Raw genomic sequence first — 26497 nt, forward strand, 5'->3', positions numbered from 1 at the left:
ACGATGCTGCACGCCGTGTCGTCGCCTGCTCCGGCTCATTCCTGTCTCGGCCTCGTAGGGGGAGGGGAGGGGGTCCTGACCCCCTCCCTTCCCGGCTCGGCCTCACGCTACCGCATTGCTACACGCTAGGTTGACAGGCGCAATGCGGTTATTCTGTTTCCACCCCCACCGCACGCACCCCCGAGACACACCCCTAAGATAGATAGTGGGGTCACGGATGTGACAGACTCGCCTCCGCATGCGACGACGCGGCACGCCATGTCGTCGCCTGCTTTGACTCGTTCCTGTCTCGGCCTCGCAGGGGGATGGTAGGGGGTCCCGACCCCCTCCCCCCGGCTCGGCCTCGCGCTACCGCATTGCTGTGTGCTAGGTTGACAGGCGCAATGCGGTTTTCATTGATTAAATAATTAAAATCCAAAAAAATTATGAAAATTTATTGACGGAGTTGAAGTTGTAAAGTCATAGGAGTTCGGGGGTTTGAAAAAACATTAGATGCACATGTCAAAAAATGCAAATTGTACATGAGCAAAAACTAGTAAGTTTAGGTTAAATACATACTGAAGTGCTACCATTGTTCGAAGTATGAAAACATGTTACAAAAATAAAATAAAAAAGTATGCATGCATACTTGGGACTAATCCCATGGTTGCACATGGGACAAACTCAAAACCAATTCACAAAATTGAAAATTACAAAAAAACAAAGAAATATAGAGCACAATGTTGCACCGCCTTGCAATGTGGAAACCCAGAAGTTCAGTCACTGGTACAACAGAAGTCCAACTTCTACTATAGATCTTGGGAATAGGAAGTTTAAATAACAAAACTAACTAAAATAAAAAGTTCAAATAGTGATGATATAGAAGTCTGGGGTTATGTAAAACCTCTAATTAGCATACAGAACTCCAGAATAGTTATTAACTGAAGTCCAACAAACTATTAGAAGTCCATCAGCCAATCAATTCCATGGTTGCTCTTGGGACTCAATCAAAAAATCAAAACCAATGCAAGAATGAAAAATGACAGAAAAAAGGAAAGAAATATAGAGGACTTGCTGCATTACCTTGCAAAATAAAGGAAACCCAGAAGTTCAGTATGAACAACGCAGAAGTCTAGCTTGTACAATGGACACTAGATAGGATGAGCAACCATGGAAAGGCGACTATTGGCTTTTTCATATATAGGAAAAGTTTGTGGATATTGGAAATGCCTTGTTATGAAACGATGAGTTGAAATACCCTGTGAAGATGATATGTTCTTAGACGACAATGTAAGGCCAATTGCCTTAACTTTGTACTTATTAATATAAAACAAAATACTAATATTATATATATGGAATTATAGGTGATAAATGCTTACATATATTGTATGCATGCTTGAGATCATCTACGAGATAAAGCAGGTGAAAAGGTGCGTATTGTTAGCGTTCGTCAGAATTAAAACCCTGAGGCATTTAGCGAAATTACTGAGATTTGCCAAGGAATTCAACGATGCACTCAAAATAGCGCAACCCAGTAGAATTCCGATATATCTAGATGGCAACGTATATTTCCAACTGGTATTCCAACGAGCACGGACTAGTATTCCAACATATATTTAGGAGGCAGGCAAGGAGAATGAAGATGATGCCATGTCTTTTTGTGTTGATGACTAAGGAGTAAATAGAAAAGAAAAGAGATAAGAAAGGTTATCCTGTCTTCCCACAATTTTGGTACGTATATAAAAGTACATTAGTTATATATAGAAAAGTTGAGGGATTGCATTTTGTTGGAGAAGATAAAATATGACCACAACTAATGCTCTTGTGTTCATCTATGTTTCTCTTGCGACAGGGCCCGTAGCAACGCACGTGCATTCTACTAGTTTTGCATAAAAGTGACTGGCGGGCGTTTGTTTCTCCTACTTTAGTTGAATCAAATTTGACTACCGCCGGTCCTTGAAGAGGGTTAAAACAGCAAACTTGATAAATCACCATTGTGGTTTTTGCCGTAGTAAGAACGATTCTTGCTATAAGCCCTTAGCAACCACGTAAAACTTGCAATAACAAAGTAGAGGACGTCTAACTTGTTTTTGCAGGGCATGTTGTGATGTGATATACGTTGTTGTATGAGATGATCATGTTTTGTAATATCGACAACCACCAGGAGCCTTAGGATTATCTCTTAATTATTGTATGAAATGCAAGCGCCATGTAATTGATTTACTTTATTGTTATGCGTTAGCAATAGTTGTAGAAACAATAGTTGGCGAGACGACCCCAACGCAATGATGGAGATCAAGTTGTCGAACCGGTGACGATGGAGATCATGACGATGCTTTGGAGATGGAGATCAAAATCACAAGATGATGATGGCCATATCATGTCACATATTTTGATTGCATGTGATGTTTATCCTTTATGCATCTTATTTTGCTTATAACGGCGGTAGCATTATAAGATGATCCCTTCACTAAATTTCAAGATAAAAGTGTTCTCCCCGAGTATGCACCATTGCTAAAGTTTGTCGTTTCGAAGCACCTCGTGATGATCGGGTCTGATAGACTCAACGTTCACATACAATGAGTGTAAGCTAGTTTTAGACAAGCAAAATACTTGGGTTAAACTTGAAGACCCTAGCATGTACAGACATGGTCTCAGAACACTAGAGACTGAAAGGTCAAATGTGAGTCATATAGTAGATATGATCAACATAGAGATGTTCACCATTGATAACTACCCTATCTGACGTGATCACCGGACATGGGTTAGTTGATTTGGATCATGTATCACTTAGATAACTTGAGGGATGTTTATTTAAGTGGGAGTTCATTAGTAATTTGATTAATTGAACTTAATTTATCATGAACTTAGTCTTAATAGTTTTGCATATCTATGTTGTAGATCAATGGCCCATGCTACCGTTCCCCTGAATTTTAATGCATTCCTAGAGAAAGCTAAGTTGAAAGATGATGGTAGTAACTACATGGACTGGGTCCATAACTTGAGGATTATCCTCATTGCTGCACAGAAGAATTATGTCCTCGATGCACTGCTAGGTGACCCACCCGCTCCTGCTAATCTGGACGCTATGAACGACTGTCAAACATGAAATGATGACTACTCTATAGTTCAGTGCCATGGTTTACAGCTTAGAACCGGGACTTCAAAGACGTTTTGAATGTTGTGGAGGATATGAGATGTTCCAAGAGTTGAAGTTAATATTTCGAGCAAATGCCCGGGTTGAGAGATATGAAGTCTCCAACAAGTTCTATAGCTACAAGATGGAGGAGAACAGTTCTATCAGTGAACACATACTCAAATTATCTGGGTATCATAACCACTTGACTCAACTGGGAGTTGATCTTCCAGTTGATAGTGTTATTCACAGAGTTCTTCAATCACTGTCACCAAGCTACAAAGGCTTCATGATGAACTATAATATGCAAGGGATGACAAAAATGATTCCTAAGCTCTTTGCAATGCTTAAGGCCGCAAAGGTAGAAATCAAGAAGGAGCATCAAGTGTTGATGGTTAACAAGACCACTAGTTTCAAGAAAAAGGGCAAAGGAAAGAAAGGAAACTTCAAGAAGAACGACAAACAAGTTACCGCTCCCGTGAAGAAGCTCAAAGCTAGACCTAAGCCTGAAACTGAGTGCTTCTACTATAAAGGAAGTGGTCACTGGAAGCAGAACTGCCCCAAGTATTTGGAGGATAAGAAGGGTGGCAAAGTGAACAAATGTATATTTGATATACATGTTATTGATGTGTTCCTTACTAATGCTTGTAGTAGCTCCTAGGTATTTGATGCTGGTTCAGTTGCTCATATTTGTAACTCGAAAGAGGAGCTGCAGAATAACTGCGGAATAACAAAGATTGGCTAAGGACGAGGTGACGATGCGCGTCGGTAATGGTTCCAAGGTTGATGTGATCACAGTCGGGACGCTACCTCTACATCTACCCTCGGGATTAGTTTTAGACCTCAATAATTGTTATTGGTGCTAGCGTTGAGCATGAACATTATATCTGAATCTTGTTTATTGCGAGACGGTTATTCATTTAAGTTAGAGAATAATGATTGTTCTATTTATATGAATAATATCTTTCATGGCCATGCACCCTTGATGAATGGTCTGTTCTTGTTGAACCTCGATCGTAGTGATACACATATTCATAATATTGATGCCAAAAGATGCAAAGTTGATAATAGTAGTGCAACGTATTTGTGGCACTGCCGTTTAGGTCATATTTGTGTAAAGCGCATGAAGAAACTCCATGCGGACGGACTTTTGGAATCATTTGATTATGAATCATTTGATACTTGCGAACCATGCCTCATGGGCAAGATGACTAAAACTCCATTCTCCAGAACAATGGAGCGAGCTAATGACTTATTGGAAATAATACATACTGATGTATGCGGTCCGATGTGTGTTGAAGAATGGGGCGGGTATTGTTATTTTCTTACCTTTATAGATGATTTAAGTAGATATGGATATATCTACTTGATGAAACACAAGTTTGAAACATTTGAAAAGTTCAAAAATTTTAGAGTGAAGTAGAGAATCATCACAACAAGAAAATAAAGTTTCTACGATCTGATCATCGAGGTGAATATTTGAGTTACGAGTTTGGCCTTCATTTGAAACAATGTGGAATTGTTTCACAACTCATGCCACCTAGAACACCACAGAGAAATTGTGTGTCCGAACATCGTAATGATACTTTATTAAATATGGTGTGTTCTATGATGTCTCTTACCGATTTGCCTTTATCGTTTTGGGGTTATGCATTAGAGACAGCCGCATTCACATTAAATAGGGCACCATCGAAATCCGTCGAGACGACACTATATGACCTATGGTTTGGAAAGAAACCTAAGTTGTCGTTTCTTAAACTATGGGGATGCGATGCTTATGTCAAAAGGCTTCAGCCTGATAAGCTCGAACCCAAATAGGAGAAGTGCATCTTCATATGATACCCAAAAGAGACTATTGGGTACACCTACTACCACAGATCCGAAGGCAAGATCTTTGTTGCTAAGAATGTGTTCTTTCTAGAGAAGGAGTTTCTCTCGAAAGAAGTGAGTGTGAGGAAAGTAGAACTAGATGAGGTAATTGTACCTTCTCTCGAATTGGAAAGTAGCACATTAAAGAAAACCGTTCTCGTGATGCCTACACCAACTAGAGAAGAAGCTAATGATGATGAACATGAAACTTCGGATCAAGTTACTACTGAACTTCATAGGTCAACCAGAACACGTTCCGCACTAGAGTGGCATGGTAATCATGTCATTGAAGTCATGTTATTAGACCAAGGTAAACCTACGAACTATGAAGAAGCTTGATGAGCCTAGATTCCGATAGATGGCTTGAGGCCATGAAATCTGAGATATGATCCATGTATGAGAACAAAGTGTGGACTTTGGTGGACTTTCCCGATGATCAGCAAGCCATAGAGAATAAATGGATCTTCAAGAAGAAGACTGACGCTGATGGTAATGTTACTGTCTACAAAGCTCGACTTGTTGCAAAAGGTTTTCGACAAGTTCAAGGGGTTGACTATGATGAGACTTTCTCATCCGTAGAGATGCTTAAGTCTGTCCCAATTATGTTTGCAATTGCCGCATTTTATAATTATGAAATCTGGCAAATGAATGTCCAAACTGCATTCCTTAATGGATATCATAAAGAAGAGTTGTATATGATACAACCACAAGGTTTTGTCAATCCTAAAGGTGCTAACAAAGTGTGCAAGCTCCAGCGGTCCATATATGGACTGGTGCAAGCATCTTGGAATTGGAATATATGCTTTGATGAGATGATCAAAGAATATGGTTTATACAGACTTACGGTGAAGCCTGTATTTACAAGAAAGTGAGTGGGAGCTCTGTAGCATTTCTAATAATATATGTGGATGACATATTGTTGATTGGAAGTGATACAAAATTTTTGGATAACATAAAAGGATACTTGAATAAGGATTTTTTTCAATGAAAGACCTCGGTGAAGCTGCTTATATATTAGGCATCAATATCTATAGGGATAGATCGAGATGCTTAATAGGACTTTAACAAAGCACATACCTGACAAAGTTTTGAAGAAGTTCAAAATGGATCAGTCAAAGAAAGGGTACATGCATGTGTTAAAAGGTGTGAAATTAAGTCAGACTCAAAGCCCGACCACTGTAATAAGATGGAGAGAGAATGAAAGTCATTGCCTATGCATCAGCCATAGATTCTATCATGTTTGATATGCTGTGTACCAGACCTGATGTGTGCCTTGCCATAAGTTTGGCATGGAGGTACCAAAGTAATCCAGGAGTGGATTACTGGATAGTGGTCAAGAACATTCTAAAGTACCTGAAAAGGACCAAGGATATGTTTCTCATTTATGGAGGTGACAAAGAGCTCGCCGTAAATGGTTACATCGATGCTAGCTTCGACACTGATCTAGATGTCTCTAAGTCACAAACCAGATATGTATTTATATTGAATGGTCGAGCTGTTAGTTGGTGCAGTTCCAAGCAAAGCGGCGTGGCAGGATCTATGTGTGAAGCAGAGTACATAGCTGCTTCGGAAGCAGCGCATGAAGGAGTCTGGATGAAGGAGTTCATATCCAATCTGGGTGTAATACCAAGTGCATCAGGTCCAACGAAAATCTTTTGTGAAAACACTGCGGCAATTGCCTTGGCGAACGAATCCAGGTTTCACAAGAGAACCAAACACATCGAGAGACGCTTCAACTCCATTCGTGAAAATGTCAAGGATGGATAGATAGAGATTTGCAAAATAAATACGGATCTGGATATAGCAGACCCATTGACTAAGCCTCCTCCACAATCAAAATATGATCAACACCAAGACTCCATGGGTGTTAGATTCATCACAATGTAATCTAGATTATTGACTCTAGGGAAAGTGGAAGACTGAAGGAAATATACCCTAGAGACAATAATAAAGTTGTTATTTTATATTTCCTTATTCATGACAAAGGTTTATTATTCATGCTGGAATTGTATTGATCGGAAACTTAAATACATGTGGGAATACATAAGCAAATACCGTGTCCCTAGTAAGCCTCTACTAGACTAGCTCGTTGATCAAAGATGGTTAAGGTTTCCTACCATAGACATGTGTTGTCATTTGATAACGGGATCACATCATTAGGAGAATGATGTGATGGACAAGATCCATCCGTTAGCTTAGCATATGATCGTTCTATTTATTGGTATTGCTTTCTTAATGTCAAATACATATTCCTTCGACTATGAGATCATGAAACTCCCAGATACTGGAGGAATACCTTGTGTGCTATCAAACGTCACAACATAACTGAGTGATCATAAAGATGCTCTACAAGTATCTCCAAAGGTGTCTATTGAATTGGCATGGATCGAGATTAGGATTTGTCACTCCGTGTATCGGAGAGGTATCTCTGGGCCCTCTCGGTAATACACACCACAAGAAGCTTGCAAGCAAAGTGACTAAGGAGTTAGTTACGAGATGATGTATTATGGAACGAGTAAAGAGACTTGCCGGTAATGATATTGAACTAGGTATGAAGATACTGATGATCGAATCTTGAGAAAGTAACATACCAACGGACAAAGGGAATTACGTATGTTGTCATAACAATTCGACAGTTAAATATCTTCATAGAATATGTAGGAACCAATATGGGCATCCAGGTTTCGCTATTGGTTATTAACCTGGGAGGTGTCTCGGTCATGTCTACATAGTTCTTGAACCCATAGGGTCCGCACGCTTAACATTCATTGACGATATAGTTTTATATGAGTTCTATGAATTGGTGACTGAATGTTGTTCGGAGTCCCGGATGAGATCACAGACATGACGAGGAGCTCCACAGGTAAAGATTGATATATAGGTCGGTGTTATTCAAACACTGGAAAGGTTTCAGAGTGAACCGGGTATTCATCGGATCACTAGAAGGGGTTCCGGGAGTTCTATGGGCTAATGTGCCAAGAGGAGGAACACACCAACCCACAAGGGGTTGGTGCGCCCCACCTCTAGGCCGCCGACCCTAGACAGGAAAAGGGGAGGGCTAGGCCCTCCTGCCTTTCCCCTCCACATGAGGGAAAGGAAAGGGGGCGCCTCCCCTCATGCCTTCTCCCTGGCGCCAAACAAGGAAAGGGGGCGCCAAAGGGCAGGCGCCCGAGGTGGCCGGCCCCATGACAATCTCTTAGCCATGTGCAGCGCCCCTCTCCACAGTTTCGTCCCTCGGTCATTTTTTCGTAGTGCTTAGGCGAAGCCCTGCAGATATAGCATCACCACCACCGTCACCACACCATTGTGCTGCCGGAACTCATACACTACTTCGCCCGTCTTGCTGGGTCAAGAAGGCGAGGATGTCACCGAGCTGAATGTGTGCTGAACGTGGAGGTGTCGTACGTTTGGTACTTGATCAGTTGGATCACGAAGAAGTTCGACTACATCAACCGCGTTACTAAACGCTTCCTCTTACGGTCTATGAGGGTATGTAGACACACTCTCCTCCTCGTTGCTATGCATATCCATGGATAGATCTTGCGTGTGCATAGAATTTTTTTCTTTTCCATGCAACATTTCCCAACACATTTGTCCTAGGCCATGGAGGTGAGGTCAAGCTTGAGACGCCATGCGTCTTAACTCCACCTTGTATCACCCCTTCCTCCTTCTCACGGAGCTCACTCTCCAACTCGATGCCCTCGAGCAAGGCGGTCTTTGTTGATCTAGCGTCAGTATCAGGTGTCAGCTCCCCTGTGGTCTAGGACTAGTCCAAGGCCCATGATGTCGTGAGCTCCTTGTCGGCGAGGAACCAAGGCTACATCATCTGGGTCTTGTCGAAGGTGACTGAGCACCGTGTCGGTGTCGATCCGCCTCGATGAGGGCTTTCAAGCCCCCGGGCAAGAAGAAGGATTTGCCTCGTGAATCTCAGGCCGGGGTATTCAGGAGGGCGTCGACCATCTTCAGTTAACATACGCACATGATTGAAGCCCTCAAAGGGAACCAACGGCTCATGACGCTCGCTGTTATTACTGAACCTTTATTTAGTTTCACTGTTGTAGTTCACTTGTTGGAATTGTAGCTTTTCAGCGCTCCAGCTAAGCTTATAAGCTGGCGGCTTCCCTTTTTTGGATCATCGTCTGTCATTGAGAATTATCTCTATTATACAAATGTATATCCTAAATTAAGACAAACCCTAGCGTGAGGCTACTTTCCCCTTCCTCCCTCGCTAAATCTAGTGTGACAATTGGTATCATGAGCATAGGTTTTTCTCGGCATCATGACAAATTGGAGAGGTGTCGATGATTTCCTTCCCTGCCACCCTTTATTTCTGGTGACGGTGATGTCTTGGACGGAGTTGGCGGTGCTGGCAACAGGCGGTGTTGGCAGCGGTAGATGAAGTCGCCGGCAAATCATGGCCGTTAACTGGTTACTTGGGCACATCGCTCAAGTGTAAAATCTCAAGTTAACAGTGAGTGGTGTTATTCACGGCGGCATGATTGTAGGCGGATGAAGGATCGGACCACTGGTTCGGGTTCCCGGATGGATCCGGTGGTAAAATCCCTCTCTAGAGCCTCCGATCATGATCGGACGTTCAAAGCCGAGTCTGGATGAGGCGGAGGTCACAGATTTCCTGGCTATGAAAGGGCTTGTCATTCAGAACCGTGAGGAGACCAACAAACTACGCGGCGAAGTCGACGATCTCCGGAAGGATGTCCATGCCATTCACCTGAAGCAGGACACCATGGCCCAGATCATGACCGGGGTACAGGACACAATATCAGCCCTCGGTGTTTAGCTCGCAGCTATTTCAGATGTTTTATAATCATTCCGTCTGATAGATGCATCTACTTCAACTCAGCTAGCACCAATTCCTACGACTACTACTAAAGACAAGAACAAATCCCCAACAACACATAAAGATGTAGTGGCCCACCCAGGCCAGTAATAAAGGAATTGTGCAAGAGGCTAGCGCTGGAACATGACAAAACCTGGGCAATATCAACACATATCCCACACAACTTACCGCCCCTCACCACTAGTTGATTATTAGCTCCTCCTGGCTCTGGAAATGTTTTTGTTCAAGACATCCACTCAGGTCAGGCAATCCCCACATTACCCATCTGCACCCTACACATGCCTGCCTTCCACAAGTTCCAAACACCTGGTGTTCGAACACATTGGGAAGATTACTATACCTAGTATGAACAGGAGATGAGAACTCAGTTTCTCAAGTCCATCACAAAAGGACCACACATGGAATTTCCCAAATTTGAAGGTCAAAACCCAATAGGCTGGATTGGGCAATGTGGCAGATACTTTCAAATGGCTGGGGATCCCTCTGAATCAAAGTTAGCATTGCCCAATTATATATCACTAGACCTACTGATATCTGGCTTAGACGATCAGGCCTATTGAAAAATAAACTATCATGGTCTCAATTCCATGAAGAAATCCTCCACAGGTTCTCTCCTTCCAAATCCTAGGACCCGATAGAGAGGTTCAATTCTCTGAAATAGAATACACTGTGTGTAGTAGATTATACACATCAGTTTGGGGACTTGATGGCAGATGTGCAAGATTAAAATCCCCTAAATTCAAAAGAGTAGTTTGTTAAATTCTATGTCAATGGCCTTAGAACCCATTTGAAATATCAGTTAAGGCCACTCAGACCTAAAAATCTGACTGAAGCTTACTAGCTGGCAATAGATCTAGAGCAAGGGGCTACTGAGAAAAAGAAGGAAAGCCAATATTCTACATCATTTAAATCCAGAATACAATACTAGAAGGGACACAATTCTCAGGACAAACCAAATGATTTCAAATAGCCAACAATTACCTTAAGAGCTAGAGATCCTGGTAAATGCTAGAGATGTGTTGACCCCTGGTTCCATGGCTACAAATGCAAGTTAGCACCAGTCTTAAATGCACTAACTGGAAAAGACCCCATACAACAACCCAAGGAACATGAAGAGCTGGAAGAGAAAGATGACATTGGACAACCAGAAACATATGAGCAATGCATGATCATATCAACCCAGGCCATGCAATTTGATATTGTCAATACAATCTCCATATTGGTCAATATTGGGGGAAAACAAGCCATTGCTTTAGTGGATTACAGGAGCAAAACTCCACTTCCATAAACCTCCAATTTGCCCTTCAGATCACTTGCACAATTGTGAAAGACTCTACTAGGGCAGTAACTATTGCTGGTGGGGGGGCATTTTGGTCAGGATCTTTTGTTCCCACAACAACCTTTTATGTGGGCAAAATAGAATTCCAATAGTTGTTTAGAGTACTGAATTTACCTGGGCATGACATTGTGTTAGGAAGTAATTGGATGGCTAAACACGTCCCATTGAGTTTCCACTACAACCCCAGGCAAATAACTGGCATGACGGATAAAGTAATACATGTTATAATAGTGGCATGTGACACATTATCTACTGCAACTGAAGTTGAAGATGATGAAGTTGATAAATTAATGTCCAAGGGTGCTCGTAGATATGTATTACATCTTATTAGAGATACCACCCTAAAGGTCCCTATAAAACAAGCAGTACTAGTTGAAGTTGAGGAATTTTGCAGAAATTCCCTCACATCTTTAAAGAACTTGGAGGTCTCCCTCCTAAAAGAGCTCATGGTCACAAAATTACACTCAAAGAGCAAGCTATTCCAGCTAAGAAAAGGCCCTAGATAGTGCCTCACATGCAAAAAAATGAGCTTGAGAGACAAGTGGATAAAATGTCCAGGGATAAAATCATATGAGCAAGTGAAAGTCCCTACTATTCTCCTGCAATTTTGGTGATGAAAAAAGATGGGACCTAGAGATTGTGCATTGACTACAAGAAACTTAATGTGGACACTGTATAAAACAAGTTCCCTATTCCAGTGATTGAGGGCCTACTAGATGAATTACATGGGGCAACATACTTTTCAAAACTTGACCTCGGGTCTGGTTACCATCACGTCGAGAATGGATGAAAACGATGTTCCTAAAACAACTTTTAGGACCTATTTTGGACATTATGAGTTTGTGGTGATGCCCTTGGATGGGCCAATGCCCCTGGTACTTGTCAAGCTCTCATGAATAGCATCTTTGGACCCTATCTCAGGAAATTTGTATTAGTATTCTTTGATGGCATACTTCTTTCAGCAAATCACTCTACATGTAGCACATTTACAAATAGAGAGGCAACTACCACAAGAACATCAGTTGTTTGCTAAACTCTCCAAGTGTGTTTTTTGCTGTGAAACAAGTTGTTGGTGCTAAAACCGGTAGATCTAGGGTAGGGGGTCCTGAGCTGGTGATCTTTGATCGAGGGTAACATGAATAATAGGGATACAGTGTTTTACCCAGGTTCGGGCCCTCTCAAGGAGGTAAAACCCTACATCCTGCTCTTGTTATATTAATTGTGATGGGGGTATAAAGTATAGTATGATCTACCTCAAGACGGAATGAATGTGTTCTAAGATCTAAAACCATGTAATCTTGCCTCTACAAACTAAAACCCTTGGCTTAAATAGGCACCAGGGGTATCTAGGGTCTACATAGTCGGTTTACAATCTAGGTATAAACATGCCGATCGTTTAAACACTCCTTGAAGTGCACTCCAAGTCTTTAGAGGTCTTCATCTTGATTATGCTGATGGCCAAGGAATGTACGACCCACTCTTCAATTGTAGATGGGGTTGAGGCTAATGCCACCGTACATCAGGACTTTAGTCAGTCTATACCCGAAGGTTATTAGGGTGTCTAACCACCCACAATCCGAGGCTTCCATGTGGTAAACATGGTTTACTTCGTAGAGAGCTCTCTTCCGTTGGTTTCCTTGATGGGTGAGTTTCATAGATCATTAGGCTCCCATCCTTGTTGAACGACTCTTCATCCTAGCTTGGTGATTTTTCTCGGATTTTAGGAGGTCTGAGGTTGTCTAGGAGATCGATTCCCCCCCTTATTACTTGTTTGATGACCCAGCATGCTCGAAGCCTGTGATGGGGGTTAGTATTTAAGGAGATAGAGTGATTGCACAGGGTTCGTCTAAAGTTTCATCCACCGTGGTCTTGGATTTCTTTGCGGGCTACTTCTACTGGTGCTTGTTACGAGTGGCCTATTCACTGGTTCTTGAACGCTTCTGGCTTTGGCATGTGCGCCTTTTTTCGCTTTATCAAGCATAGCTATGATTGAATCCTTCTGTTCTTTTTCTGGTAGCCAAGCGTCTTCCATAACGCAGTATCTTGATACTATGTCCGAGAGCTTGGGGAACATTCTCATAGGTCTCCATGCAAATACATTAGAGATGGCTTCATCTTGATAGTTATGGCAGAATGACACAAGTGCTTTCGTGTCACAACAATCTGGGATCATGTTTTTTACAAACAAGAACCTCATCCAGAATTATCGGACTATTTCTCGAGGTTTTTGGTTCACGTAAGCTAAATCCCAAACATTGGTTGGTCCCGAACCATCGGGGCAATACCCGACGTGGGGGGTGAGTGGGAGTGCAAATCTAATTCCAGCTCGATTTGACATCGGCCACTCGAGGAAATCTCTCTGAAGGTGGCTCAAGAGCGCTTTTGGGGTGAATTTTTTGGCGGCGTTTTCGAGGTTGTCCTGAGAGCTCGGGTCTAAGTTCTAGATTCGGTCTGATCGGACATAGCTGTGGTATCCTAAAGGGCGAGGATCCCTGAGGGAGTCCCGGATTAGGGGGTGTCCGGATAGCCGGACTACCATCATCGGCCGGACTATCATCATCGACCGGACTCCAAGACTATGAAGATACAAGATTGAAGACTTCGTCCCATGTCCGGATGGGACTTTCCTTGGCGTGGAAGGCAAGCTTGGCGATATGGATATGTAGATCTCCTACCATTGTAACCGACTCTATGTAACCCTAGCCCTCTCCGGTGTCTATATAAACCGGATGGCTCTAGTCCGTAGGACACAACAACAACCATTACAATCATACCATAGGCTAGCTTCTAGGGTTTAGCCTCCTTGATCTCGTGATAGATCCACTCTTGTAAACATCCACAATATCAATATCAATCAAGCAGGACGTAGGGTTTTACCTCCATCAAGAGGGCCCAAACCTGGGTAAAACATCGTGTCCCTTGTCTCCTGTTACCATCCGCCTAGACGCACAGTTCGGGACCCCATACACGAGATCCGCCGGTTTTGACACCGACATTGGTGCTTTCATTGAGAGTTCCTCTGTGCCATCACCGATAGGAAGGATGCCTCCTCCCGTCTTCAAGGACGGTATTTTTGCCGAAGGAGCCTTGGCCACCGGCCAAACTATCCGGCTAGGTGGTTTTCTTATGACCGCCTGTCCGGCCACCGCTTCGACAATGACCTCTCAAGTCGTCAAAAGCAATCTTCGCGTCAGCTCGGAATTCACCGAGCGGCTGGATCCAATAGAGCTCTCATCCGTAAACGAGCTCTTGGATCGCATCGCCGCCCTGGGAGTCGCTACAGACTACAACCAGATTGGGCTTAAAATCGATCTGAGAGAGATTAACTCTCCCCAGGTCACCCACCACGTTGCAGTGGTAGAGGAACAATGCGGCGACTCTTCTCCTATATTGAAAACTAGTCATGTCCGGGCTCCCGAACCCCCCCATGCCAGATTCCCGCGGAGGGACGGACTTCGATCAAGCACTGAACTTAAAGTCAGACATCGGACCAGACTCGTTGGTCAACGTCCAGCAATCCAAGCTTCCAAATTTGGAAACTTCTCGGCCTTCGAGCCTTGATATGGGTAGGGTTCCGGACTTAATTCCACCCACCCGCCCAGACATATGCGATCTATCTCTAATCCGGCAAGAGCCCGCCGAGACAGTACATCCATACTGGGCCAGATTCCTCCTGGTTATGGACAGGATAAAGGACTGCCGAGAGGAATGCGCAATCTCAATTTTTTGCAATAATTGCACGGATGAGGGAATCTTGAACACCGTCAGCCGTCGTGAAATCACACGCTTCGCCGACCTGGCGTCCATAGTACGAAAGTACTGTGCGATGGAGAGTTTCCGGACAACCGAAAATAAGTTTTGGGACAATCCGGCCCCGAAACAACCCTAGTCCGCAACAAAAGGGTGCATTACACTCAGGCACCAGATACAAAAACCAAAAAGCAAAAACCCCATAAAGGGCACGGAACCGTACTGGAGGGATGGCTTAGTGGACCCTGTAAAATTCACAGTACAGAAGGCGCCGTCCCAACACGTAGCCTTCGAGCATGTTGGATATTACGGCAGGTGGCCAAAAGTGGAGAGGAGCTTCTAGCCTCGGAAAACCACTCCAACAACATCGGTACGGTATCAACAGTCTTCGAGACTTTCGCATCAAATAATATGCGGAAACGAACAATCCGCAGCCTTGCCGAAGTCTACCAAGTAGCAACAACCAATCCATGGAGTGACACAGCCATCACCTTCAACGCCAGCGACGAACCTAAATTCCGAACAGCCCGATCTCCAGCCGCACTGGTACTTAGTCCAATAGTGGACGGCTTTCGGCTTACAAAGGTCCTCATGGATGGCGGCAGCGGATTAAACCTCATCTATGAGGAAACCCTTCAAAAAATGGAAATAGACTGGAGCCGCATTGAGCGAAGCAGCACAACCTTTAGAGGAATAATCCCTAGCCGGGAGGCGCGCTGCACAGGAAAAATCACACTCGATGTGGTATTCGGCTCGCCGGACAATTACAGATCCGAAGAAGTCATGTTCCAGGTGGCCCCGTTCAACAGCGGATATCACGCTATATTAGGACGAGAGGCATTCTCAATTTTTCAAGCCGTACCCCATTACGGGTACATGAAGCTCAAAATGCCTGGGCCTGGCGGAATAATCACTCTAGTTAGTGATCCAGACATAGCACTCCGCGCCGAAAACAAGACAGCCGCATTAGCCTTAGAGGCACTATCCGAAGCCCTAGCGGCAGAGGAACTCACCGCGATGTGCTCTACGGTGAATAGGGACGATGTGATACTCGATAAGAGATCCAAGTCCACCTCCTTTAAACCAGCAGATGAGATAATAAAATTCCAGGTCCACCCAACGGACCCGACAAAGACGGCCTCCATCGGGGCACAATTGAACCCTGATGTAGACGCTGCACTGCGAGAATTCCTTCGGCAAAATTGGGACATTTTTGCCTGGCACCCCTCGGATATGCCCGGAATCCCACGCAGATTGGCAGAACACAGCCTAAACATCCTAAAAGGATTCAAGCCAGTCAAACAGGCTCTTCGACGATTTTCCGAACCCAAAAGACAGGTAATGGGAGAAGAGCTAGCCAAACTATTGGAAGCCGGATTCATCAGAGACATCAAACATCCGGATTGGCTAGCAAACCTGGTAATGGTACCAAAGAAGGACAAATCCTGGCGCCTATGTGTCGATTTCAAAGACCTAAATAAAGCCTGCCCAAAGGATCCCTTCCCCCTCCCTCGCATCGACCAAATCATCGATGCCACTGCAGGGCACGATTCATTGTGCTTCCTGGATGCATACTCCGGCTATCATCAAATCAAGATGGCAGAAGCGGATCAAGACGCAACAGCATTCATTACTCCATATGGACCATTCTGCTTCAACACGATGCCCTTTGGACTTAAAACACCGGCGCAACATATCAGCGCATGATTCAGACCTGTCTGACTACCCAGATCGGCAAAACAGTAGAGGCTACGTAGACGACGTAGTCGTCAAAACTAAATACGTCGAAACTCTAGTAGACGACTTGAGGCTCACATTCGACAACCTCAGAGCATATGCCATCAAGCTGAATCCAGAAAAATGCGTTTTCGGCGTACCAGCTGGAAAGCTGCTGGGCTTCATCGTATCCGGTAGAGGAATTGAAGCAAACCCAACCAAGATCCGAGCTCTGTCACAGCTCGATATTCCAAAAAACCTCAAACAGATCCAGAAATTGACTGGATGCGTGGCGGCCCTCAGCCGCTTTATCTCCCGCCTAGGAGAAAAGGCATTGCCCCTCTATCGCCTCCTCAGGCACACCGAACACTTCGAGTGGACGGATGCTGCCACTGCCGGACTCGAAGAAATAAAGGCCATATTGGCAACGAATCCGGTCCTGGCTGTGCCCAACCTGGGCGAACCTATGTTGTTATACATCGCGGCAACACATCAAGTAGTAAGCGCGGTACTCATCGTCGAACGAGAGACAGAAGGGCATAAATTCCCTCTTCAAAAACCAGTATACTACGTATCCACTGTGTTAACCCCCTGCAAGTCCCGTTACCCGCACTATCAGAAGATAGCATACACGGTGTTCATGGCATCCCGGAAGCTCTGACACTACTTTCAAGAGTGTTCGATAACAGTGGCCTCTGAAGTACCACTTAACGACATTATAAACAACCGCGACGCGACGGGCAGGATTGCAAAATGGGCCATTGAGCTCTTACCATTTGATATAACTTACAAACCTCGGCGAGCTATAAAGTCACAAGTTGTGGCTGACTTTGTCGCTGAATGAAGCCGAACTCCCTAAAGAGTACGGCGCATACTCCAATTGGATTATGCACTTCGACGACTCTAAAATGTTAGCCGGATTGGGGGCTGGCATCGTATTGACGTCCCCGACCGGGGACACAGTCCAATACGTACTTCAGATAATGTACATGGACTCCAACAACGTAGCCGAATACGAGGCCCTTTTACATGGTCTTCGGATGGCAATCTCCATGGGCATTCAACGCCTAGAGGTGCACGGGGATTCAAACCTCGCAATATCCCAAATAAACGGAGACTTTGACGCCAAAGATCCGAAAATGGCAGCATATCGCAACGCTATCCTAAAAATGTCAGCCCGGTTTGAAGGACTTGAATTCCATCACGTAGCCCGGGATAATAACCAAGAAGCCGACGTACTGGCACGCATCGGCGCAAAACGCGACGCTGTCCCTCCTAACATCTTCTTGGAACGGCTCTTCAAGCCATCCGTACTATGGGAAGAGGAGTCCGGAAATAACAAACCGGAACAAGCCGCACCAACCGGCGATTCAGCCGATGACATAACACCTTCAGCCCACGACATAATGGTAGTAATCGCCCCGTGGACAGAACCATTCCTCGCCTACTTGCTTAGGCAGGAACTCCCCGAAGACCATAATGAGGCCCGCTGCGTAGTCCGGCGATCTAAAGCCTACAAGGTCCATGAGGGAGAACTCTATAAGAAAAGCACAACCGGAGTCCTTCAAAGGTGTATCTCCGAAGAGGAAGGGTGAGACCTTCTGGCTGAAATTCACGCCGGACTAGGCGGACACCACGCCGCAGCCCGGGCCCTTGTAGGAAAGGCATTCTGTACAGGATTCTATTGGCCGACGGCCCGGGCAGATGCTCAGGACTTAGTCCAAAGATGCGTCGGTTGTCAGCTCTTTGCTAATCAGAACCACATGCCACCCACCGCCCTCAAAACTATACCCATTACCTGGTCGTTCGCGGTCTGGGGGCTTGACATGGTTGGACCACTTAAAGGGGGAACCAACAAGCAAAGGTACCTATTGGTCATGGTGGATAAATTCACCAAATGGATAGAGGCCAAGCCAGTTAAAATGGCAGAGTCCGGACCAGTGATAGACTTTGTATCCGGGGTAGTACATCGTTATGGTTTCCCCCACAGCATCATCACCGATAACGGCACGAACTTCACGGCCGATGAGGTTAAATCATGGTGCAAAAATATGGGCATCAAGCTCGATTACGCTTCAGTCTATCATCCTCAAACCAACGGTCAAGTGGAACGAGCAAATGGTCTAATAATGAGCGGCATCAAACCTAGACTAGTGTGGTCCCTTACGAAATCTGACACGCACTGGGTAGAGGAGCTCGACTCCGTACTCTGGGGGCTGCGGACAACGCCTAACCGTACTACCGGATTCACACCATTTTTTATGGTATACGATGCAGAAGCAGTTTTGCCCTGCGATATCATTCATGACTCACCTCGAGTGCGCATGTACGAAGAAAGAGAAGCCGAGTTGGATCGGCAGGACAGCTTGGATGCATTGGAGGAAGAACGCGACATCGCCAAGGCTCGTTTCGCATTCTATCAGCAACAGGCTCGAAGATACCAAAGCAGAGAAGTACGGGCCAAGACTTACAACGTCGGCGAACTAGTTCTACGCCTGCCGGACAAGAAAAAGGACAAGCTCAAGCCCAAATGGGAAGGCCCCTTCATCATCGATCAAGTCCTGACCGGCGGAGCGTACCGTCTACGAAATGCATCGGATAACCGACTCGAGCCGAACCCATGGAACGTAGCCCGCCTCCGAAGATTCTATGCCTAGCGCCGGACTAAGAGTTCGTCCCTTTCCCCCCGTCCAAATTTTTTTTACTTCAGCTGCCTTTTGTTTATATTTTTCTTCTCAACCCTATTCATCCAAGCCTTAAAGGGCCTACTTGCGCAATGTTCGCTCGCAAGTGATGTGCTATCCGCACTCATTATACCTGGGGGCTTCTTTACCAGAAGCTTAATTATAAGGGCTTCATGCCCAGCACATGTGTCAAGCCTCCACATGTACCTTTTATTCACCATTATATGCATCGATATGACTTAAGTTTTGGCCAAGCTGGGTTGCCTGGCTCCTGTGCTTACCCCTATGTTCCCAATTGTTCGGCTAGGAGGTAAAGGGTGCACCTTTGCGATTGTTACTGCCGGGTCAGCCGGATGTGTACCTCAGACTGGGTGAAGCCGACAGCTAGCGTTCTTAAGGGAATATTCGGCCGGTGACTTAAAAGATGATTTTTTTATCTACTTATTTATCTACCCCCAGATGTTTTTCTGCTTTTCCAGCAGTCCGGACATGCACTTTAGGGCATGCCACCCCCAGAGGAAAGGAACCCTTAACAGAACTATTCTCCCTGGAAGATGTTTCTTACTACCCATGTAATATAACATAACTAGTTGGGCACTTGTCTGATAAAGCACTAATGACCCCTACGCCTGGTCTCCATGCATACCCTAGTTGTTTCATAACCGAGAAGGTATTCGGACACACTCCGGACTCTAGGGTCCCGAGGTCGAAGCGAAAAGGTCGGCAAAGACAAACGATCTACAATCCGGCTAGAAGGCATTTTACATGTCATTTTATAATACACTGTCAAATCGACTGATTGTATTCTTCCTCAATCCCGTCTAACAGGTTGTCTAATTTACAGTCCTGTTGGGAAAATTTAGCGGCCAACTCTACTTGGCCGTATACTAAACTCACAGGGATCTCCTTCCCATCGGGCCCCACAGGCCCGACTTCGGCCATGTGGTTGGGATCCGCCTTCTTGTACCGCATCTTTACCATGGCCCAGGCCTCCCTGGCACCTTGGTGGCAGGCCGAAATATTCCATAAATGGAAGCGCTACCGCACTCCATGAAGCTTCTCTGCAAGCTCCCCAAGACCCTTGGGTAAGGAGAAGGCCGGCCTGGATGACGCCGCTCATTGCCTGCCGAACTCGTTCGATCAGTTGCAACAATTCGGGAAGTTGATCACCCGTTGATACGGGCATCTCCTCCGTAGGGCGACCTGTGAGAATACCTGCAGACATATTCTGTCAAATTGGCTTCCTCGCCGAACTCTTCTTTTCAAAGGAGTTCGCTCAAGCACTTACTATAGATGCCGCAACGAAGCCGCTGATTCTCCTTAACGGAGCTAGACAGCTCGACCCGAACGCCTTTCAGCTCTTCTCTAAGCTGGGCATGGGCATCATGGAGCTTGTTCCTTTCATGTTGCACCTTATGCAGCACCCTCTCACCGGCCTTTAGTTGGCGCAGAAGTTCTTGCCTGTCCGGATCTTGTCCGGCAGCACCTGCAACGTCATTTTTTAGACTTGCGCAAAGGCCAAACGCTACTTATCTTTCTAAAATAATGCGTTACCAGGAGAGGTCCCTGTGTTTCCTCCTGCGCCAGAGAGTGCGGCCTCAAGTTGGGCCTTGCACTCTTGCAGCTCCTAAGACAGTTGGGTATTCTTCTCAGTAAGATCTTGCGTTTCATATGATCCTTAAATCAGTTAATATAACTACTTTAAGTCTCGGGGGCTACTGGCATATACAACTATTAAATTCTCTTACCCGTATGTCTTTTACATACTGCTCCGTGGCTCTGGTAAAACCATCTTGAGCAGCACGAAGGTGCGCGTCCCCCGCGTTAAAGGCATTCAACGCCTCGGGGGAGAAGCACGCGTCACGAAATACTATCTGGCGGCGCCTGTGATTCAGGGCACTCTCCACCTCAGACTTGGTGGCGGACAGTCTGTCGGCATCCTCCGTCGGAGGAACGTCCGGCTCGCGCCTTGCGCTTGCCTCCCCCTCCAGACCAGGTGTTGGAACCTGGCTGGTAGAGGTTGGATTGGCAACCTCCACGCCCGCAGTCCGGCGAACGCTTTTTTCCCTACAAAAGTCATGAGCACTCAAACGCTTCCTAGGAACGTTGCTCTAAATAATGAATTGTGAGCTACACCTTTGCGGCGACGTTTCAGTCCGCGCCGCGCTCCTCTTCTGCCTACTGGTCCGGACTGGCCTTTGTTGGTCAGCCACCACGAGCTCGGCTTCTCGCCCTAGGGGCGCCTCCTACACAGCGCCATAGTATACGGTGGTCAGAAATAAGCAAGGAAGGAATGACGGTGTCAGGACTTCGGTCGCAATCACCTGGGAAGCCGGATATAGTCCGGGATAGTCGGCCGTGATGGCGACTAAAGCATTATCCATGCTGAGCTGGTGGAACACCCCGTCGATTAGCTCCACCATTATGTCCGGATCCTCTTCGGAGGCCGGATCCCGGGATCTCTCTAGATCCTCGGGTTGCGGAGCTGGACTTAGCATGTCCTCCACGATCCGGCGCAGCTCCTGCGTCGAAAGAAGAACACAATATAAGAAACTTAAGTTTCAAAAAGCATGGGTCGGGAACTCAGAGTGTTTGCTTACCCAAGGCCGGGGATTATTCATGGAGAACCCATTTAATGGGTTCGTCCGAAGGAAATCCTCCTTCTCCCCCTTATACAGGCCGGACAGGATCGTCACCAGATCTTCGACCGAATCTGGCCCTTTGCGGCCATGACGGGTGGCATCGTCCTCCCCGTTGAAATCCCACATGGGGTGGCCCCTGTATTGTAGTGGCTGCACCCCCCGCATAATGCATGTTGCCATGACTCCAATCATGGTCAACCCGGAATGGGCCAATATCCTTATTCGGCCCATCAAGTAATGGACGCTCTTGTCTTCCTCCAGTTGGGGGCTCCGCGGACGCCAACTAAGGCGTTTCTTTAGAAGAGCATTGCTGAACTCCGGGAGGCCGATCCGAACAGGGTCCGGCAGCGGAGCGTCTTCTATATAAAACCATTCCGAAGGCCAGTCTTCGGACGCCTTCTTAGGGGTTCCGGATGGATATCCGGTCCCGGCAATGCGCCATATTTCGGCACCGCCCACTTGATATATGGACCCCTCGTGAGAGCGGGGTACAAGGCAGAACAACCTCTTCCACTGCGTGAAATGGGGCTCGACGCCCAGGAATAGCTCGCAAAGAGCTACGTAACCCGCAATATGCAGGATTGAGGCGGGTGTGAGGTGATGAAGCTGGAGTCCGTAGAACTCCAGGAGCCCGCGGAGGAATGGATGTACAGGAAATCCAAGTCCCCTTATCAGATAGGGGACGAAGCATACTCGCTCCCCTTTGTTGGGACTTGGGGTAGCCTCCGCTTGCTTCCCACCTTTGTAGGTGGCCAGCCCGGCTCGAACCGGAACCATGAAGGCCGGAGGGAGATATCCCCCCGCTTGGAGCTTCACCAGCTCGTTGTGTGAAACAGAGCATCTCCTCCAATCTCCTGGCAAAGGGTTGGGAGCGCGAGAAGAGGAGCCGCGTTGACGGTCCATGATGGAATGGATTCTTGCTCGAAAGCGCTCCGATGAGTATTTGCGGGAGGAAGATGGTGACTTGGATCTGGATTCTTGCCTCCCTTATAGGCAGATTATTCGCACAACTAGGGGGTAAAACATAAAAGACACCCTGGCTTTTCGCATTCGCGCGACGCGTGGAAGAAGGCCATTATTGGGCGTGGAAGCCAAGACGCACAACATTGATGAGGAAGCTGGACACTGTTCGGCAGGTACGTGGAACTTGAAGGAGAACCCGCCTTGCAACGCCGAAGACTACACACATGCTGGACTTATCGTCATTGAAGCCTGGTTCGGGGGCTACTGAGGGAGTCCCGGATTAGGGGGTGTCCGGATTGCCGGACTACCATCATCGGCCGAACTATCATCGGCCAGACTATCATCATCGATCGGACTCCAAGACTATGAAGATACAAGATTGAAGACTTCGTCCCATGTCCGGATGGGACTTTCCTTGGCGTGGAAGGCAAGCTTGGCTATACGGATATGTAGATCTCCTACCATTGTAACCGACTCTATGTAACCCTAGCCCTCTCCGGTGTCTATATAAACCAGATGGCTCTAGTCCGTAGGACACAACAACAACCATTACAATCATACCATAGGCTAACTTCTAGGGTTTAGCCTCCTTGATCTCGTGGTAGATCCACTCTTGTAAACATCCACAATATCAGTATCAATCAAGCAGGACGTAGGGTTTTACCTCCATCAAGAGGGCCCGAACCTGGGTAAAACATCATGTCCCTTGTCTCCTGTTACCATCCGCCTAGACACACAGTTCGGGACCCCCTACCCGAGATCCGCCGGTTTTGACATCGACAATCCCGTTCTTCGGCTATGGCGGCTTGACGGTCCTCGGCTGGATCCAAGGATGCAATGAAGGGTTCAACCACCATATTTGATCTACCAGGTTTTAGATCCTAACGGTGGGTGGACGCCTCAAAGTGCTCCAATGCTTCAGTCGATTTGAATTCTTGAGTCTTCGGCATAGGCAATACGTCGGGAAAGATCTTATCATCAGGCTTCCATCAAACCTTTGCGAGCACACAGAGGGACTTGTATGGGCCACCAATGTCGGTGCTAAAACCGGAAGATCTCGAGTAGGGGATCCTGACCTGGTGATCTTGGATCAGTGGTAACAGGAAGAATAGGGACATGGTGTTTTACCCAGGTTCATGCCCTCTCGAGAAGGTAAAACCCTATGTCATGCTCCTGTTATTTGATTGTGATGGGGGTACAAAGTATAGTATGATCTACCACAAGATCATATGAATGCGTTCTAAGCTCCAAAACCTTGAAATCGTGCTTTTACAAACTAAATCCCTTTGCTTATATAGGCACCAGTGGTATCTAGGGTTTACGGGTTACGATCTAGGGATAAATGTGCCGATCGTTTAAACACGCTTTGAAGTGTATGCCAACCTTCAGAGGTCTTCATCTTGATTAAGACGATGGCCAAGGCATGTACGACCCATTCTTCAATTGTAGATAGGTTGTCGGCTCAGCCCATGAATGGAGGACTGACGTGGTGCACACCCCCTAATCTAGGACACCGTCACAAGTGGACTACCTAGGTCATATCATCACCGGTGAGGGTGTATCTACTGACCCCTCCAAGGTAGAAAAATGGCAGACTGGCCTGAACCAACCACATCAACACAACTAAGGGGATTCTTAGGGTTGTGTGGTTATTATAGAAGTTTTGCGAAAAACTTTGGGACAATGGTAAGGACCCCCATGATGCTCTCAAAAGACCAACTTTTGTTGGAAAACATCTCAAACCCAAGCTTTCTAGGAACTGAAACAAGCACTGGTGTCTACACTAGTTCTAGCTCTACCCAACTTTGCCGAACCCTTTATTCTTGGAACATATGCCTCGGGTGTGGGACTAGGAGTAGTAATGATGAAGAATGAAAAAACTATTGGCATACTACAATTCATCTCTATGCCCCAGAAATGCAGCTCTTTCCACATATGAAAAAGAGGCCCTAGCCGTCCTTGCTACACTTAAGAGATGGAGGCACTATTATCTAGGAAATGACTTGATGATCATAACAGACCACTATAGCATGCAGTTCATGATAGACCAGAAAATCACTACCAACATACAACAAACAATGATGTTGAAGCTATTAGAATTCAATTTTACATTACAATACAGGAAGGGCAAAGAAAATATTGTTGCTGATCCTCTCTCTAGAAATAATTCCCTCATGGCTATGTATGTAGTAACACTACAGTGGATCTCTAAAGTAGAATAGTCCTACACATAGGATCCTGCTTGTAAGTCCTATTGGAAAACTGCTACTCTCTCCCAACCACTGAGTGCACCAGATCATATTACACTCTGGCATTATCAGACATAAAGGAAGAATTTATGTTGGCAAGGACAACAACTTAAGAATTAGACTCCTCACTACATTGCACTCCTTTCCTTAAGGGATATTTTGGAATGAAAGCAACCTATCACAGAATCAAGAGCATATTCTATTGGCCACGCCTTAAGCAACATGTGGATAAATTTGTGGGAGTATGCCCCACATGTCAAAAAACAAGGGGGGAAATTGCTCCTACCCAGGTTACTTAGACCCCCTGGAACTGCCTGTTGTGGTCTGGACTCACCTAGGTATGGAATTTATTGAGAGTTTTCCCAAGTCCAATGGCAGGGTTGTCAACTTTGTTGTGCTTGATAGACTATAAAAATTTGCTCATTTCATGCCCCTCTCACACCCATTTACAGTTTAGACTATCGCTCATGCACTCATTGATAATGTGCTCAAACTACATGGCCCTACACTAGCATTTGTCTTGGACAAAGAATGCATCTTCACAAGCAAGCTTTGGCAAGACATTTTCAAGGGCATGGCTAGTGAGCTCAGGTACAGTTCTACCTACCACCTGGAATCTGATGGCAATACCTAGCGTGTCAACCAGTGCATTGAAAAGTATTTGCGTTGCTTGAAATCCTCCCAGCCAAAGAAATGGGCCATGCATTTTTCCATGGTAGAGTACCGGTACAACACACCATACCATTCATCTCTATCAAGAAGACACTGTTTGAAGCAGCTTACAGATAACCACCACCTAACATATGTGAAAACATCCTGCCTGACAACAGTAACACTAACGCATAGCAGTTCTTTACAGATAGAGAAGCTCTCTAGCAACACCTGAAGGCCAACTTGGCAGATGCACAATCACGCATAAAGAAATATGCATATCACAAACGAACTGAACACATACTAGAAGTGGGCAACATGGTCTATCTTAAAACAATCTTATCGCTTGAATGCATTCGTACTACATACCCACATCAAATTGCAAAGTCAGTACTATGGGCCTTTCAGGATCATCGCCAGAATTGGTCGTGTGGCATACAAACTACTTCTTTTGTCCAGTGCCAATATTCATCTGGACATCTGGTCTACGCCACCCAGTTGAAGAAACACATTGTCCCCAAGGCCACTCCATGTGTTGATATTCCCCTCATTCGCCCGAATGGTATGATCCAAACTAAAGTTGTACTGGTGCTGGAAATGCATCAGATTCCTCACAACAATCACCCTATCGTTTAGTGGCTCATACAATGGGCCAACCTGC

The sequence above is a fragment of the Triticum dicoccoides genome, chromosome 7B (genome assembly GCF_002162155.2).
Source record: "Triticum dicoccoides isolate Atlit2015 ecotype Zavitan chromosome 7B, WEW_v2.0, whole genome shotgun sequence".
In the NCBI taxonomy this organism is placed as follows: Eukaryota; Viridiplantae; Streptophyta; class Magnoliopsida; order Poales; family Poaceae; genus Triticum; species Triticum dicoccoides.